Source organism: Melospiza melodia, chromosome 3, assembly GCF_035770615.1.
Source record: "Melospiza melodia melodia isolate bMelMel2 chromosome 3, bMelMel2.pri, whole genome shotgun sequence".
Lineage (NCBI taxonomy): Eukaryota > Metazoa > Chordata > Aves > Passeriformes > Passerellidae > Melospiza > Melospiza melodia.
In genome coordinates this window covers 17,937,875-17,944,460 of record NC_086196.1, presented here as the reverse complement: position 1 = coordinate 17,944,460, position 6,586 = coordinate 17,937,875, and positions in this window count along the sequence as shown.

Below are 6,586 nucleotides of genomic sequence, written 5' to 3'. Positions count from 1 at the left end.
AACCAAGTGATGCTTTTAAAAAGTACATAATATAGTAATAATAGTAAAAAGACACTTTATGCATTGCAAAACCTTCATTCCAGGCCTCCCTGTGAAGTATAGCTAATTTCACAGTCACCTTAAAAGAAACCAAACTAAAAAAAGGAAACAGAATAAAATTTGAGGCAATTAAAATATCTGCGTTCACCCCCTGTTGCAAATATCTTTGTTCACCCGAAGTCAGCGCTGTCAGAGTCAAACAGGCACCGGGCACACATTCCACACTAAGGTGAAACCCCTGGTAAACCCACAGCTTCCTCTCCCCGCACAGGCACGTAGGTCAGCAGTGCAGGACCCGACACTGCCCAGCCAGGGCTACAGCCCCTGCTCCCGTCCTTCCCTCCAGCTCCTCGCCCACGTATGTGCCCTGCTGTGCCCCTGCCCTCCTCCTGTGCCCGTCCCCCGCGGGGCAGATGCTCCCATGGAGGTGGCTCAGCCCCAGGAAGGTGCTGGCAGGCAGACACTGGAGCACAGCTCGGTCTGTGCCTCAGCCTCGCACCTGCACCACCCCTGCAGCACCGATCCACCCCCGGGAGCTGGGGAAAGGCGCTCTCCCAATGGATGCATGGGAAGGGCCAGGGTGAGGGGTGAGACAGGATGGGTGGGAGCGGTCGTGGTGAATCAATGCTCTGACAGCCAGGGCCGGGAGGCGCTTGCACCGCCTGGAGGGGTCGGCCGGGAGTGACGGCACTCATTGCTCAGCCAGGGCTGCCCATGCCTGCGGGAGCGGGTAAGTGGCCCTGAAATGCTAAATGAAGGGTGATAATCGCAGCGAGATGCATCCGTTTGGTTAATCAGGAAGAAAACCTGTACGTTGTGTCGTATCAATTTCACCACTTAGTCACCACTGGTGGCAAGAGGAAATGGTAAAACCTGTGGCTGGCCCCAGAGCCATCGTTCCTCAAAGACCTCCAGCCAGTCCGGGGTCCAGATCACCTCAGCTTGATGAATACATAAAAAAACAACAGTATTTTTTACAATGTTCCAAATATCTGTTCTAATCAGCTGTTACTGAAATGGAACTAAAACCTCTGATGCAGCCTAGCCCTGCTCTCACAACTGCTCTGCTGCAGCATCTGCTTCTCCCAAGACCAGCTTTTTTGCATACGTAGGAGTATTAAACCTGCTTTGGCAGAATTCCTGAAGTTGGACGTGCTCACTCAATTTCTCCATGCAGCAGAAACACCTAACTCAAGACACTTGGCTGTTTAAAGGTGACAGTCTTGAAACTTATAGTCAACATGTTTCATGTGGACTGAATATTTCCATATTTTGGCTAAAACACTTTCATTTTTTCCTTCATTTTGAACTTTTTAACTAGCAGTACCGCTCTAGTTTGTGCAGAAAATGATAGCTAACTTCAAGGGTATGTTGTATATTGGGTATGGTCAGAGAGGAACAGGGACCACATTCCACAAGGAGAAGTTTTATTAAAGTTTTGTGCAAGTTATTCAAGTATAACCTATCATAAGATAGAGCATAAGCCTCTATCACAAATCAGGACAATAAAGGAATACAGAGAAGATACAGGAGGCCTTTGACAAGAGATTATACCTCATTTGATCTGGAGTCCCCATCTCCCCAAGGCAAATAATGGGTCTCTGTGACACTGCCAGAGCCAGCTGTAGGATTAAAAATACACATATTTTATTGTCACTTATTGAGGTACTATAAAAGCACCAAGTATCACAGTTCCTATTTTGCAGGGTGGCAGGCAGCTGTACAGGGCCCAACTTCTCTCATGGTCAGAGGGTGTGCAACTCAGGCAATCTGCAAAACTTCTTCTCAGCGCTTCCCCACTGAACATATGAAGAAAGCTCCTGTCCCCAGGGGGACCACAGGATCAATGGAAAGCTCCCCTTTGGAGCAGGGTGGCTGCCACAGGGGAAGGCAGCAGGTACCAAACAGGGGGTGCTGTGGAAACAGGGTAGCTCTGTCCTCCCTGTGCTCCCTGCCCTTGCCCCAAAGCTCCCAGCACTGCCTGCCTGTATGTTCCTGGGAGTCATGATACCCTTCTCTCCATGCTCATTTTCATGCCAGGGCAAATCCCATTCTGTGCTCAAATTATTTAGGGTCACAGAGGTCGAGGGATCATGCACTGCAAGCCAGCATGAGTCACCATGAGTGAGCTGCCCTGAGCTGACTACGGGTAAGAGCATCACAGAAGGGCAGCAGAGCATCTCTCTGGGCAAGGGAAAGAACAACAAAAAAAGTGGTTATTCAGGTGAGTGCTTTCAGAAATACCTGCCTGGTCCACAAGCTCTGAAAGTGGTGGGCGAAAATTGTTGAACCGTGAAAGCAGCATCCAGTAGTACAGGAAAAGGCCTCATTAAGAGAGAGCGAGTCAGTCTTTTCTTGTGGGCAACACCCGTGTAACTCCAGGCTAATGGGAAACCCCTCTGTAGGTTTTCATGCACCAGCCCCCAAAATCCAGCTCTGAGGCTCTCTGGAATGAGCGTGCAGGATCCTACCAGGCCCTCACATGCAGCATCAAAGCAATGCAGCTGCTTTTATTACAGCTGTTTATGAAAACTATCACAAAAGTGGCATGCCACTGCCAGCTGAGCTTTTGCCAAAGGAAGGTCTGCTTAATTAGGTCAAGAATTATTTGGTTAGTGGCACAGACATATTTATATATAGTTTTCAGTGTCCACACAGAAGTTCTCACTAGCAGAACAAAGGGAAAAGGGATAGAGGAGAAAGAAAAAGGTCAGCAAACTCTTGGGAGAGGCAGCCAAGTTGATTCAATTAGCAACTATAAAGCCAACACTACAGATACCCAAACACTTGGACCATTACACTTTGCATTGTTTAAGTGGAAATAAACCCCAACCTCTGATTTTTTACAAGAAGATTTATTCTTGTCCAAGTAAGCAAGGTCATCCTTTCCATCAGAGCATTGCACCAGGAGAAGAAAGGAGATCAGAGCAGACATGGCCTCAGGCTAACTGCACACTCCACACCTTAGGGTGGGCCACAGGGAGTCTCTCACTTCCTGGGAGTGCAAGCCAGGAGGAGATGGAATTGCTCAGAGGTGTCTGACTCACTGCAAAGGCGCTGGACAGAACAGGCAAAATCAGATATCTCTGTGCAAGCAAACTGGGTGCGTTCAGGTGATCCTGCTGAAGTCACAGCTGCATGTGAAAGGGTCAGAATCAATTATTTCTACATCAGTGCAAAAGGACATCCAAACCAAAACGCACAGGATTTGCCAAGGCACGCAAGGAGTTAGGAAGAGCTAGTTGTATTTGGTGCCACCAGCCTGAACAAAGAGAAATGGCCTGGTGAGCAGTGGCCCCTGTGTCTGGGGACCCAGAAGATGAGTAGCACAATGGCTGGACAACAAATGTTGCACTCTGGCAGACAAGCTCTTGGTAATCTGAGGCTGAAGATCCAGCTTGCTTCCTCTTCAGACTCGTTCTTAATGCTTATATTGGTTTAATGGCTGGGCAGATTGCTCCTTTGTTACTGCAAGGAGTTAGAAAGAGAAGGATGTGGTGTGGGCCATGGATAATAGAGGCACTGGCCTGAGGAACTTGAAAGGGGAAGAAGAGAAGCTCCAGGCTAGCAGCAAATGAAACTTTGCAAATCTTCCTGGTCTACACAGTCTCCAAATAGGTCACCAGCCACACTGTCCTAACCTACTCCTGTCAGGACAATCCTTCCTCTTCCTTCTGCAGGTATTAGCTCACTGATCAAAGCTTCTTGATTCTGGGGCACCATGCATGGGAAACCCTGATGTCAAAGGCACTGTCAGTGACAGTACTTTGCCCTTCCCAGACACCATCCCTTTTTTTTGGGTGCATCTCCCACCTCACTCCAATAAGTTTCTAGGGCAGACTGAATCTGAATGCATTTAACTAAATATATTTAACATCCTGTTACTGCCTCATGTGTCCAGAGGCACCCTCTTTCCTCTCTCTGTTCTGTTCAGCAATCACCACAGAAATTCAGGGTTTCACCTAAAGCTTTACTTACATATTATACCTGAGAAGTGAAACACACACAAGAGCTGCGGGTTTCCTGTTCTTACAAATCCCCTTTAGCCAACTGAGCTACCACATAGGGGGAAAACCAGACTTCTTTCTCTGTCACAAAAACAACAACAGAGAAAATGGCAACCATCACCTCGGAAGCCAGCTACATGAAGCCAACCAGAAATAGCACATGGGAGCGGTGAGCTGTCAAGCCCAGCAGGTGGGCAGCCTGGACACTTACAGCAATCTCAATACTTGCACAAACTCTAACCTCCCACTGTGTGCTAGGGAATACATTTCTCTTCTCCATCCCAAGATGTCAGGCTGTAGCTTACTTAAACAAGTTTGTCAGCTGATGAAATCTGTGTGAGTCTGTCCAGCTTGATGCCACAGGTACAGTCCAGCCCTTGTTAAGGAACTCAAAGCAGAATCTAACCCTTTTTCTAACCCTACCCCACCTGGTCACAGACCATTAATGAGCCATCTAAGGACACATGGCACCAGGCTTCAGGAGTCACCCATCAGTCACCTGCTCTGCAGGCTGCACTGCTGCTGACGTGCAGCTTGAGGTGAGGACACAGAGTAACAGTGGCACATCCTCACACACTACTGTGGGTGGCTCTGACACCTGGCAAGCCAGGCAGGCAGCTCCTGCTGCTGTGTGACACTCACATTCATCGGGGCAGGGGACAATGGCCTCTGCTCCAGAGCCCAGTGCAGAAGGGTGGTGGTTGCCCAACAGCAGCCGTTGCCATCCCTGCTCCCAGCTCACCTCTGGTGGTAGCAGAAGCAGTGAGCAGGATTCCTCCCATGGCTGTTTCCTCTCTTCCCATGGCAGCACACAGCTCAAACCAGCTCCTTTTCCCCAAGGAAACTGACTTCAATTGGGCTACACTGCTGGAAGCCCTTGATCCAATTCTGGGAAATCCCCACAGCTCCACTGTACTGGGCAGAGGCAACCAGCTCCTATGATCCCCTGAGCTCCAGGCTGCCAAGAAACTCCTCTCCATACAAGTCTCATCTGGCTTTTCAGCATGGAGCTCTTTTGACTGAAACCACAATACTTAACATGCTTCAATGATCAAGCAGAGGGCACGGGAATGTCACTGAAAACACTTGGCTTCCAAACGCTGCATTGTTCTTCTCTCACCCCATTCACAGATCCTGACCAGAACATCCCAATCATGCTCTAAACCTTTTCTGGCCAATCCTACAAGAAGCACCACAGTCCTATTTGATTGAGGACACACACAGGCCCATGTTGGCATGAAACCCAGCGCCACTCAACCCCAGTACTGCTTGCCACTGCTCCCAGGAATGCTCTGAAAGTGTTCCCTCCCTCCACTGTGCTGCCAGGGTCCACCAGATGCAGCCTTGGCCAAAATGACCCCTGATCCATCAAAATCTGCTGAGAAGGCTGGCTGTGCCCAGCATGCATTTCCTGATTCCCAGTAATGACCATGCAGATGGATGTCACCACCCACCCATCAAGTCTGGGTGATGTTTTCAGCCTCGTGCTCTGCAGGCCCAGCACCAAGCACCTCTGACCCAAGCCCTGTCCCAATCTTCTGGTGTCACCAGGTCCAAGACATGGCAGGAAGAAGAACCTGGTGGCCACGGCTCACGTGAGGGAAAAGCAGGGTGGTAGGAGCTGCATGAGTAATTTAAGAGAGAAGGAAAGAAAGCAAGGTAATTATAAGACGTGATAAAATCTCAACAGTTTTAGCCACATTGAATATCCAATTAGGGCTATAAAGCCTTTGGGGCACAGCTGTGGGAAGGGATCCTGGGTCTGGCACAGATTGACCAACACCCACTGAGAGCCTCCAGAGCAACCAAGAAACACCAGTTAAGGCTCTTTTTTGGTTACCCCTCTCCCCAGCAGCTCCAGGGAAGCAGAGCTCAATGGCTGCAGCCTTAACCACATCCCTCATCCATCCAGCTGTGCCATGGCCATGCTGTGCCCATTGGCCATGTGGCCAGTGTGTGCTGCTACAGCTCCCAGCAGCTGTAAAAGTTCCTACAAACTGCTTTCTTTTTTTTCTTCTAAATAATATTTGCACACACATTCAGCTGCATTGTTTATAGCAAACATTTCAACATGTGCTGGCACAAGCAGAGAAAATGAAACAAGACAAATGAATGGACTGGAACAGGAACTCCAGCCCTGACCCCGTGGAAGGGTGATACAATTCGTCCTGCGGTGTGTTTTTGCTGGATGGTTGTTGCCTCATTTTTGCCATCCTCGGTGGGACGTGCGAAGACCAAGCCGCAGCAGCACTGAAGTCGCTTTCAACTCCAGAAAAAAAAGGGTGAGTTGCAGGAGGGCGCTTCTTTCAAAGCGGCATTTTATGCCGCAAACCTCTCGCAGCATTTTACGCTGCCAGAAATCCCGTTCCGAGCAGCAGAAAAACGTGCGCACGAAGGCACGGGCAGAGGCTATGGGGCCGGCCCCGGGGACCCGCCAGCAGGAGGGAAGACACCTCTCTTCCCCAAACACGAATTTTCTCGGGGAGAAGCCCCCGCTGGAGGTGACCGGCAGCCAGGAAGGTTGCCCTGGGTGTGGGGCC